The following is a 12,571-nucleotide window of genomic DNA, read 5'->3' as shown; positions in this document are numbered from 1 at the left end:
GAGGAAGCGGATATGCTGGGCGAAGCGAAGCACGAGGGCGGTCGCCCCCTATATACGAGGTTTGGATCCTATCCCTGAGGATCGGGAATTTTCTGGTCCATACACTGAGAGAGACTCCGAATCTTCGGATGATGAAGTGGCCCCGAGAAGGAGGCGCCCTGGAAAAGAGCCAATAGCCGATGGAAGGCAACGCCCCCAAAGCACCCCAGGGGCGAATCCCCAAGAAGTGCAGGAAAAGATCAGGGCTCATGAGGCTGAAATCCAAAGGCTAAGGCGTGATTTGGAGGCTCACCAGACCCCAGATACCTCCTAGGGGGAGAAATCCTCCTCCTATCATAGACCTGGATGGTCCGGTAAGAAGAAGGGCTGCTGTCCCAAGAACTGATCCGAGCAATCTCCTTCCCCTTGGAGATCCTGATGATCCAACTCCACCCTTCACAGAAGAGATAATGAATGCCCATGTCTCAAGGAAATTCAAGATGCCCACTATCAAAGCCTATGATGGCACGGGAGACCCCGCTAATCATGTTAGGACATTCTCTAATGCACTGCTGCTGCAACCCGTGAATGATGCTATAAAATGCCGGGCCTTCCCTCAAACCCTGTCGGGTATGGCTCAAAGATGGTACAGTCGCCTACCCCCAAATTCTATTGGATCATTCAGAGAACTAAGTCAGGCTTTTATTAAGCAATTCATCAGTGGAAGAGTCCATGAGAAAAGTTCAGCATCTCTTATGAGTCTTGTGCAAGGAGCTAAGGAATCCTTAAGAGATTACCTGAATCGTTTTACAAAGGAGGCTTTAAAAGTCCCAGATCTTGATGATAAGGTAGCCATGATAGCATTGCAACAAGGAACTAGGGATGAGTTTTTTAAGATGTCTTTGGCCAAACGACCCCCTGAGAGCATGTTGCAGCTCCAAGAGAGGGCAGGGAAGTATATCAAGGTTGAAGAAAGTATGAGGAAGACCGTAGTAAGTAATGAGCCCACTGGAGGCAAGAAACGAAAAACTGATTTGGAGTATATCGCTAAGGACAAATATCCTAGAACCGAACAAAACCCTGATTCAACCCCCAAGAAGGGAGGACCTGGGCAAAAGTTCACTGAATACGCTAAGCTGAATGCTCCCAGAAGTCAGATTTTGATGGAGATTGAGAAAGACAGAGATATTCGCTGGCCTAAGCCCTTGAAGGCTGATCCCGCCAAGCTAGATAGGGGCAAGTATTGCAGGTTTCACAAAGATGTTGGCCATGACACCGATGAGTGTAGGCAATTGAAAGATGAAATTGAGTTTTTGATTCGAAAAGGAAGATTGAATAAGTATACTGGAGATGGAGGGGACAGAAATAATAATGGAAGGAAGAACTTTGAAGATCGTAGAAGGGACCAAGATGATCAGGGGCGGAATCCCCAACCTAGAGGACCAGTTATAAACACCATTTATGGAGGGCCGAGACCTCAAGGGCCTGTGATAAACACGATCTTTGGAGGTCCAACTGCTGCTGGATTGTCCAAAAATTCCAGAAAGGCATATACTAGAGAGGTTATGCATATTGTTGGAGAAGCCCCGAAGAGGGCCAGGACAGAAGTAACATTGGCTTTTGATGATTCCGACCTAGAGGGTGTGAAGTTTCCCCATGATGACCCGCTGGTCATAACACCAATAATAGGAAATAGCCCGGTTAAGAGGGTCCTTGTGGATAATGGTGCTTCTGTGGATATCTTGCTCCACGACACCTTTCTAAGGATGGGGTATAACGACTCCCAGTTAACACCAACCGACATGCCGATATATGGATTTGCTGGAGTAGAATGTCCTGTGGAAGGGATAATCAAGTTGCCAACCACCATAGGTACGGAGCCAAGGCAAGCAACGCAGATGCTGGATTTCGTAGTGGTAAAGGCTAGTTCAACTTATAATGCTATCATGGGGAGAACAGGGATACATGCCTTCAAGGCAGTCCCCTCTTCCTACCATTCAGTCATGAAGTTTCCCACCCGAAACGGGATTGGAGAAGAGAGAGGAGATCAAAAAATGGCTAGAAGCTGTTATGTGGCCTCTTTGAGGGCAGACGGAGTCGGGGGGCAGGTTCTTCCTATTGAAGATATGGATGTTCGAGAAAATGATGAGAATAGAGGAAGGCCAGCAGAAGAATTGGTTTCGGTTCCTTTAGATCCCAAGAATCCTGAGAGGATGACTTTCATTGGAGCCACATTAGAGGAGCCCCTTAGAGGGAAGTTAGTGAAATTTTTGCAAGAAAATAGTGATGTGTTTGCATGGTCAGCAGCTGATATGCCAGGCATAGACCCGGAGTTAATTACTCACAAGCTAAACGTGGATCCAAGCCGGAAGACAGTGAAACAAAAGAAAAGAAATTTTGCCCCGGAAAGACAAGAGGCTATAAAGCAGGATGTGGAAAAGCTCTTAGAGGCTGGTTTCATTGAGGAGATTCAATTTCCGGAGTGGTTAGCAAACCCTGTAATGGTGAAGAAGGCTAATGGAAAGTGGAGGATGTGTATAGACTTCACCGATCTGAATGATGCATGCCCCAAAGACTGTTTTCCGCTGCCTAGAATTGATACTTTGATTGATGCCACCGCTGGACATGAGATGCTGAGTTTCATGGATGGGTTTAGCGGATACAACCAGATCAAAATGCATAAGGATGACATTCCAAAGGTATCATTTATCACTGACTTTGGTGTTTATTGTTATCTTGTTATGGCGTTTGGTCTCAAGAATTCAGGAGCCACCTATCAAAGGTTGGTGAATAAAATTTTTAAGGATCTTATTGGGAAGACTATGGAAGTCTATGTTGATGACATGCTAGTCAAGAGTCTAGTAAAGACTGATCATATAACCCATTTGAGGGAAGCTTTTGAGGTCCTGAGGTACCACAAGATGATGTTGAATCCTACGAAGTGTGCTTTCGGAGTAGGATCTGGAAAATTCTTGGGATTGATGGTCTCAAAGAGGGGAATTGAGGCTAACCCCGATAAAATAAAGGCAATCCTGGACATGGAACCCCCAAAAACTGTCAAGGATGTTCAGAAACTCACAGGAAGGGTTGCTGCGCTAGGACGATTCATCTCCAAGTCAGGAGACAAGTGCTTGTCATTCTTCAAGTCATTAAAGAACATTAAAGACTTTGTATGGAGTGAGGAAAATCAGAAGGCATTTGAAGAGTTAAAGAAGTATATGGGCCAGGCCCCGTTGTTGGCCAAGCCAGTTCTGAGTGAAGTTTTATTCTTGTACTTGGCTGTTTCAGAAAGCGCCTTGAGCGCGGTGTTGGTTAAGGAGGAACTGAAAGTCCAGAAACCCGTATACTATGTCAGCAAAATTTTACATGGTGCTGAGTTGAATTATTCAGCCATTGAGAAATTCGCTTTAGCCTTGGTAATGGCTTCAAGAAAGCTGCGTCCTTATTTTCAAGCTCACCAAATTGAAGTGCTAACAAATCAGCCACTGAGAAATATCATTCACAGTCCCAAGGCAAGTGGGAGACTGATTAAGTGGGCAATAGAGTTGGGAGAGTTCGATCTCAAGTATAAGCCACGTACGGCCATAAAAGCCCAGGCACTAGCTGACTTCCTGGTGGAATGTACCATACCCAACCAAGAAGTCGGGGGGCAGGAAGATACCATACCTCAAGACAAGGGAGTCGACAATGGGGACAAGGAGAAAGAATATTGGGTTCTCTATTTTGATGGAGCATCAAAAACAAATTCCAGTGGAGCAGGGTTGGTTTTGCAAAGCCCTGATGGATTCTTAATTGAGTATGCCATGAAGCTAGATTTCCCAACAACAAACAATGAGGCAGAGTATGAAGCCCTGATTGCTGGCCTTGGTCTAGCTGGGACACTTAGAGTCAAAAACTTAAAGGTCCGTGGAGACTCGAAGCTGATCATATCCCAGGTAAAGGGAGAATTTGAGGCAAGGGATGATACGATGGCTAAGTATGTTCGCCTAGTAAGGGCTGTGATGACCCAATTTAATGAATGCCATGTTGAACACATTCCAAGGGAAGAAAATGCTAAAGCAGATGCGCTATCAAAGTTTGCTTCATCTGAGATTGAAGAGAGTTCAGGGAGTGTGTACTTCCGTGTTTTGAAGACACGAAGCATAGATGTTAAGCTTGTGGCTCCCGTAGGCTTGGGGACGTCATGGATTGATCCCATCAAGGCTCACATTCAGACCGGTTGGTTGCCAAATGATGCAACTGAAGCACGGAAGTTAACTGTTCGGGCACTAAGGTACTCTTTGATAGATGGGATTCTTTACAAAAGATCTTTCGTGGTTCCCTACTTGAGGTGTCTCAGGCCCGATGAGGCACGCTTGGCTCTTGAAGAAGTACATGAAGGTATTTGTGGACAACACTTGGGGGGCAGGGCCTTGGCTCATAAGATAACCCGTTTAGGCTTCTATTGGCCAGAAATGATGGCTGATGCCAAAGAATATGTAAAGAAGTGTGATCGCTGTCAGAAACATGCACCAGTGGCCAGACAACCCCCCGAGATGCTGACCTCCATCAACTCACCTATTCCCTTTGCTATGTGGGGGATGGATATTCTAGGGCCTTTTCCTATGGCCACAGCACAAAGGAAGTTTCTGATTGTAGCCATTGATTATTTCACTAAGTGGATTGAAGCCAAGCCCTTGGCCAAAATCACAACTAAACAGGTTGCACAATTCCTGTGGGAAAACATTATGTGCCGATATGGAATTCCCCGTATCCTCGTCACTGACAATGGAACACAATTCAACAACGAGGAATTCAAGAAGTATTGCGAAGAAAATGAAATTGAGTTACGGTTCACCTCTGTGGCTCACCCGCAAGCCAATGGGCAAGCGGAGGTAGCAAATCGGATAATCCTGGATGGACTAAAGAAGAGAATCGAAAAGTCAAGAAATAATTGGGTGGATGAGATACTTCCCATATTATGGGCCTATAGAACTACCTGTAGAGTCACGACAAATGCAACTCCTTTCATGTTGGCATATGGGGCAGAAGCAGTAGTTCCCGTGGAGATATCACATTCCTCTCCAAGGATTCAGGCTTTTGATGAAAAAGAAAATGAGGAAGGGCAGAAGTTAGCCCTGGATTTAATCGATGAAGTGCGAGATAAAGCACACGCAAAGATAGTAGAATATCAGAAAAAGGCTTCATTCTACTACAACCTAAGGGTTAAAGAGAGGTTTTTCAAACAAGGTGACCTAGTCTTGAGAAAAATAGAGGCTTCTGGTGTCGGACAGAAAGGAAAGCTTGCCCCAAATTGGGAAGGGCCGTATAGAGTCAAGAGCGTTCAGGGTAGAGGAACCTACAAGCTGGAGACTATGGATGGTTTTGAAGTCCCGAGAACCTGGCACGCACAAAACCTGAAGGTTTACTACGTGTAAGATGGTCGAAGTACGATTCTCACTTGTCATTATGACAAGTAGGTTTAAAAGCACCTTGAAGCTTTGTTTGCATAGTATTTTTCTTTTTTAGCTAATATAGATCAGGGTCGAACCCATATTATGTAAGGTTTTGGAAAACCAGACTTGAAATTGAAGAGTTCGAAATTATTTCAACCTATGGATGTTTGAGTTGTGATAATACTTGTGTGACCCATTAAGCCAAGTTTGAATATTAAAGTATCAGAAAAATGAAGGAGAGAATGCAAATAAGGAAAGTAGCATAGCCCCGAAGGGTAATAAGTTTTAATATAAACAAAAGTCCAGACATAAATTAAGGATAAAATTACAAAATAGAAAAACTACTCCTCCATGCGGGAGCCTTCATTCTCTTTCTCCTTATCAGCGCCTTCAGCGTCCTTCGCAGGAGAAGCGGGAGGAGAAGCAGTGTTAGGATCCAAGATGCGATCATCTGGCTGAGGAGAGTCGAAGAGGGCGTCTATGCTGTCCTCTGACTCAGCCTGCTCAGGACTTATAAAGTCCTCAGGGTCGACTAAGCCCGGGTACTTCTCAGAAACAGCCTTCACGGCCGCATCCCATCCCTGAGTGAACTGTAGGGAGTAAAGACCCTCATCATGAATCTCCATGAGATTCTTAAACTTGTCAGAATCCATGTAGTCATCAATGAGCTTATCCTTATCGCTCCTAAGTTTCACCAGCTCGGAATGAGCCTTAGCCAGCTCCTCTTTCTTCGTGTCCAGCTTCTTCTCTAGGACCTTGGCTCTCTCCTCCCACTTCTTCATCTCCTTTTCAAAAACATCAGAGTTACCCTTCCAAGATCTAGCCTGATGTAGGGCCGCCTGGAAATAAGTATTACTCTGCAAAGAAATATGTATGAGTTGGCGCAAATTTATTGGGATACAAGAAAAGTTGAAATTCACAAAAGGAAGAGAAGAAAAAAGAAAATTACCGCAGCTTGGTCTTGAGAGCCCAGAAGCTCAATAGTCTCGACATCACTCCCCGTAACAATGTCAGTGAAATCATGGGGAGTGATGGAGTGGTACGACCAATCCTTGGCATGTTTGGTGGATCCAACCACCGTATCGCTCCTCCTGAAGCCCCAGTTAGGCCTGAAGGAATGTGCCTTAAGTGGAGGATCCACATCGTCCCCCAGCTCGACCACCGGGACGTGGGGCTTAAGGAAAGTAGGACCGTCAGGTTTGCTCCTGGGATCCCTGTTTAACTTGGCCCTCTTCTGGCGGCCAGATTCCCCCTCCTTGGGCCTATTGACGTTATTAATAGCCTCACAAGCTGAAAGGAAAAGCAGAAGGAATATTAAAATCCAGAAAAAAGAAAAAGTACGGTTAAAGAGAAGGAAAAATAATTTCGCAGGTATAAGTTTACCCTTATCACTGGCCTGGGAGAGACCAACTTTCTTCAAGGAAAACTCCTCTAAAAGGGTCCAGGTGTCTGTTTTCCCATCGTCTGAAATTAAGGCTTGGTAGGCCACCTCCTCCTCATCAGTTAATCTGATGCTACCAGGACTACCATCTGTTACTTTGCAAAATGGCCTACGGAAGAGTGTGGCCCAATCACCCCCAGCCCAGGTCAGCCTAACAAACTCATCCCTCCATTTAGGGTTGTTCTCAACTATAGAGTTACTATCAAAGATGTGGGGAATTTTGGGCCGTTGGCGAATTAAAACCCAGCCCGGCTGACTCATGGAACTATTATAGAATTGGAAAACTTTCCTAAAGACTGCTACGGAAAGAGGAAAGCTATTCCTGAGACAAAGGACCATAAAATAGATAATGTTCCTCCAGGCGTTAGGAGGGAGTTGACAAGGGTTGATTCGTACATCGGCTAGTAAACGAGGAATAAATTCGTGAAATGGGAACCTAAGACCTGCGGTCAGGGCTCCTCGATAAATGAACAGGGTATCCCCCTCCCAATTACAAGTCCTATCCCCAGGGGCGGCTGGAGTGATCCTAAGGTGGGGTGGAAGTCTGTACAGGGTATTCATAGACTCTATCCTACCATCTAACTCATGAAAAGTGTTACCATGATTATACGAATCTAACTCAGACAGAGAAGGATATTCATCACCTCTCGAGTTAATCATATCAATGAGGGAAGTATATGGAGATTGAATTTGGATGTTTGTACCTCTCTTAGAGACATTCATCTTCTGCAAACGAGCTAGGTCATGGTCCGCCATTAATATGCTTCGGTTGAAGGCTTGAAACCCAGAAATACTTGAGAATGGAGGAGCTGCGGTGGCTTTGGTCGCCGGAAATCGCCTTCAAAAGGGAGAACTTTAGAGAAAAATGTGAGATGAAATGAGAAGTGGGAAGTGAAGTGAAGATTCTCACTCCACACTACACTTATATAGGCGAAAAGCTCGGAATACGAGGCGTTTTTAGGCCCATTTAGCCAGGCCCAACCTAAAGGCCCATCTACAAGAAGTATCAGGAACAATCTAGAAGCTCCTGTGGAATTTAAAAAGTCAAAAATCGACCAGAACCTTAATATGGTTCGATCAGAGTCCTGATCGATGCAAAAGAGAGTCCTGATCGATATCTTATTCGAACAGAAGGGAAGAAGTCCCCTAAGATCGATCAGAGTCCTGATCGACAGAGAAGAGAGTCCTGATCGATATCTTATTCGAACAGGAGGGAAGAAATCTCCTAAGATCGATCAGAGTCCTGATCGACAGAGAAGAGAGTCCTGATTGATATGCTATTCGAACAGGAGGGAAGAAATCCCCTAAGATCGATCAGAGTCCTGATCGACACAGAAGAGAGTCTTGATCGATATCTTATTCGAACAGGAGGGAAGAAATCCCCTAAGATCGACCAGAGTCCTGATCGACGGAGAACAGAGTCCTGATCGATATTCCATTCGATCAGAATGGTCGAGAGCCATTTAATTCGTTCAGAGTCCTGATCGAAATCGATCAGGAATCCTGGTCGATTAAGTCCGTGTAGCAATCGACTAGGGTGTCACTTTGAAGGCCAATTCGGTCAGAATCCTGATCGAAATCGATCAGGAATCCTGTCGACCAGAGTGTAAGATCCTGAGCTAATTCGATCAGGATCCTGATCGATTTTGGCTGCATCCTGATCGATTTTGGCTGCATCCTGATCGATTTTGTCTGCATCCTGATCGATTTCGGATGCATTCTGATCGTTTTTAAGCCAGAAAATTAAGGATAAGTCCCGGGAAATTAGGGAAAAATCCAGAAAATTAAGGATAAGTCCCGGGAAATTAGGGAAAAATCCAGAAAATTAAGGATAAGTCCCGGGAAATTAGGGAAAATCCAGAAAATTAAGGATAAGTCCCGGGAAATTAGGGAAAAATCCAGAAAATTAAGGATAAGTCCCGGGAAATTAGGGAAAAATCCAGAAAATTAAGGATAAGTCCCAGAAAATAAGGGAAAAGTCCCAGAAAATTAGGGAAAAATCCAGAAAATAAGGGAAAAATCCAGAAAATAAGGAAAAAATCCCGGAAATAAGGGAAAAATTCCTGGAAATTAAGATAATTCCTGAATAAAAGGAAAAATTCATTGTAAATGTGTAGGTCTCTCCACACTTTACGGAAAAACGAAACCCTGTAAGGGAACAAATAGACTTAACTTCTGCGAAACCTAATCAATGTTTCCCAAAAGTTGGGGGGCAAATGATAGGGATAAATAAATTATGATTGTATAATTAAATACTGCATTAATTGTACAAGTTGTGGGCTGCTAGACCCAATAAAAAGATATATGAAACTCAGACCAGAAAGGTTAAGCCTGATGGACCAGATCAGGCCTGATGGAATAAAAAAGGCTCAAAAGCCCTAATTATTAATTAATTTCGTAATTAATTAATAAGGGAAAAATCAGCTATTGAGAAGAGTCCCGATAAGGATATAAATCCTTATAGATTAGCCTCAAGGGGACCTAAAAGGATAAGGAATCAGCTTCCTACTTCCTAGGACTCCTAAGTCTATCCTAATTCAGAGGCTTGTCCACCAAGTCTCCTATACCAAGTCCAATTCAAGGACTCCCACATCTATATAAGGGGCCTCACCCCACAAACCAAGAACTACGTTTTTTGGCTTGATTCTCTAATTCACAGAGATACGTAGGCATCTCGTAAAGGCAGATTGAGTCACGAAACACGAGAGCAGCCATTAAAGGCCTTGAGCTCCCGAATCTTAGTATTAAATACAGCAAGTAATAACCTTGATTTCTTATCCATAACAAGTTTCCACTACTTAACAAATTCTGAGTTGTTCTACCAGAGTTAGTCCAAGTCCTGATAATCTCTCTTTCCTTTTCTAACTCAGTTTTTAGAGAGTATTTCATCCCTAACATAAAAGGCATCATCTCTATCTTTCTGAGTTTGATGGAACATGACTAACTCTTTTTCTAAATAATCATTCCTCTTTTTATAAGCAAGATTTTCAGAAGTTAATCTTTCACATGTTAAAGTTTGATCTCTATAACTAATGAACATGGTTTTAAGATATCTTCTCAACTCAGTAATATCATCAGTATGAAAGGCATAAGTAGTTTGAGGTACCTTTAACTCAGCAGCATCATAACTGCTATTAGCATTTGCCATTAAGGCATAGTTCACCTCCCTTTCAGAATCTGAAGTGTCTGTCCAACTTTTCTTCTTTGTGACAAGTGCCTTGCCTTTGTCACTCTTCACTTTCTTGCAATCAGGAGATATATAGCCTTTCTCACCACAGTTGTAGCATTTGACATTTGAGTAATCTCCTCTGTCAGACTTTCCTCATTTGCCTTCAGATTTTTTGAAACCATTCTTATCACCTTTCCTGGAAAATTTCTTTCCCTTTCTGAATTTTCTGTATGCAATCCTTGTGATTCCTTTCACCATAAGAGCACACAGCTTCATCATCTCTTCATCAGGATCCATCTCAGGTAAGCTTTCAGTTTCTGAGTCATCATCACTATCAGAACTTGATGACTCAGTATCAGACTTTGTGATGAGAGCTTTTCCCTTGCCTTTTCTTGAGGTAGCTACTTTGGGGACATCCTCCTCAGCCTTAAGAGCAAATGTCCTTGACTTTCTTCCATTCCTCTTGCTTCTTTGTTCCATCTCAAGTTCATGAGTCTTGAGCATCCCATAAATTTCATCAAGAGTTGTTTCATCAAGAACATAGTTGTCTCTTATAGTGGTGGCCTTCAAATCCCAACTTTCAGGAAGAGCTAACAGGAATTTAAGATTTGAATCTTCAAGTTCATATTCCTTGTCCACTAGTGACATATCATTCAAGAGTTTGATAAATCTGTCATATAATGCAGTTAATGACTCATCAGGTTTTGAGTCAAAGTGCTCATACTCTTAAGTGAGTATAGTCCTCCTATTCTTCTTAATTGAATCAGTTCCCTGACATCTTATTTCCAAGGCATCCCATATCTCCTTTGCAGTCTTGCAGTTGATTACCCTGTTTGACATGACATTATTAATGGCACTATGTAGCAAATGTCGTACCTTTGCATCCTTAGCTATAGATGAGATATCTTCAGCTGTATACTCATTTTTCTCCTTTGGTACTGTCTGTGCTGGCTGATCTGCAACTACAACAGAGAGCTTGGTTGGCTTATGTGGTCCTTCATTGATTCTGTCAAGGTATTCTGGATCTGTAGCTTCCAGAAACATAGACATCCTCACCTTCCATATGGGATATTCAGATCGTTTCAGTATGGGAACCCTAATAGTCTCATATCGATTATGGATTTGAGTCTTTGGAGGTTCTTCAGTTTTGGTGGGCTTGGTTGGAGTTTGTGTTTCTTCATACATGATTGATTTGGATCTTAAACTGTTTGTGTGTTAACAGATTGCTCTGATACCACTTGTTAGGTCACACACACTATAGAAGGGGGTTGAATACAATGTTTACTACAATCAAATCGAATATAAGAACTCAAATAACAGAAAACAGATTTTATTCAACACAATAAACTCTGTTACAATATGGAACTGTCCTCTCTCAGTGATATACAAATTATCACGAGAGCTGCTAGGGTTACAATGAATAATATTTTCGATAATGATAACACATATAGTGTAAACCCTATACCTGTGTTTATATACTACACAGTTACAAGATAAACTTCTAATTGATATCGAATACAATTATGCTTCCTAATATATATCAATCAGTTATCTTTTCTTCCAAGTATTCTATTCTTCATAGAATTCTTCTTCGTGCATATTTCTTCTTGTATTTGTCTTGATCTTATTTCCTTTCAATCAGTCGCCTTCCTTATCTGAAAGTCTCCTTAAGTCCTGATATTATCTCCTGATAAATATCTCCTGATAACTTAAGTTCTGATAACTTAAGTTCTGATATCTTAAGTTCTGACTTCAGTATAAGTACTGATTTCCAGTTAAGTACTGATTTGTCCTGTTAAGTAAGATCTGAAAACTAAACACAAATCATATTAGACATGACATCACAAATATATCTAACATTGGGTAAATGGAATATTTCCAATATTTTGGGCATATAGGACCACGTGTAGGGTCATGACAGGAGCAACGCCCTTCATGTTGGCATACGGGGCTGAAGCGGTTGTCTCTATAGAGATATCACATTAATCTCCAAGGACTCAAGCCTACAATGTTGAAGAAAATAAAGAAGGGCAGAGGTTAGCCTTAGATTTAATCGATGAAGTTCGAGATCAAGCTCATGCTAAGATAGTGCAATATCAGAAAAAAGCTTCCTTTTACTACAACTTAAGGGTAAGAGAAAGATTCTTCAAGTGAGGAAACTTATTTCTAAGGAAAGTCGAAACATCTAGAGAAGGACCGAAAGGAAATCTAGACCCAAATTGGGAAGGACCATATAAAGTCAAAAGCGTTCAAGGACGAGGATCCTATAAGTTATAGACAATGGAAGGGGAAGAAGTGCTAAAATATTGGCATGCACGAAACTTGAAGACCTATTACATATAATACTAATTTATTAGGATTACCAAGTAATAATAAGGTTCATTGAAACCATAAGCCTTTGGCTCCTTAGGATTTGTGTTCCAATATCTTGGGATTTACATTCGGTTTATGAGAATCTTTGATTTAGATTTTAAGGGTTGGACCCATTATATTTTATGAGGTTTTGAAAGACCAAGTTATGTTTACAAAGTTAAGTTTTCTTCGTAA

This window comes from Apium graveolens, chromosome 3, assembly GCF_009905375.1.
Source record: "Apium graveolens cultivar Ventura chromosome 3, ASM990537v1, whole genome shotgun sequence".
Taxonomy (NCBI): Eukaryota; Viridiplantae; Streptophyta; class Magnoliopsida; order Apiales; family Apiaceae; genus Apium; species Apium graveolens.
The sequence above is the reverse complement of the archived record's forward strand: the minus strand, read 5'-3'. Positions refer to the sequence as shown.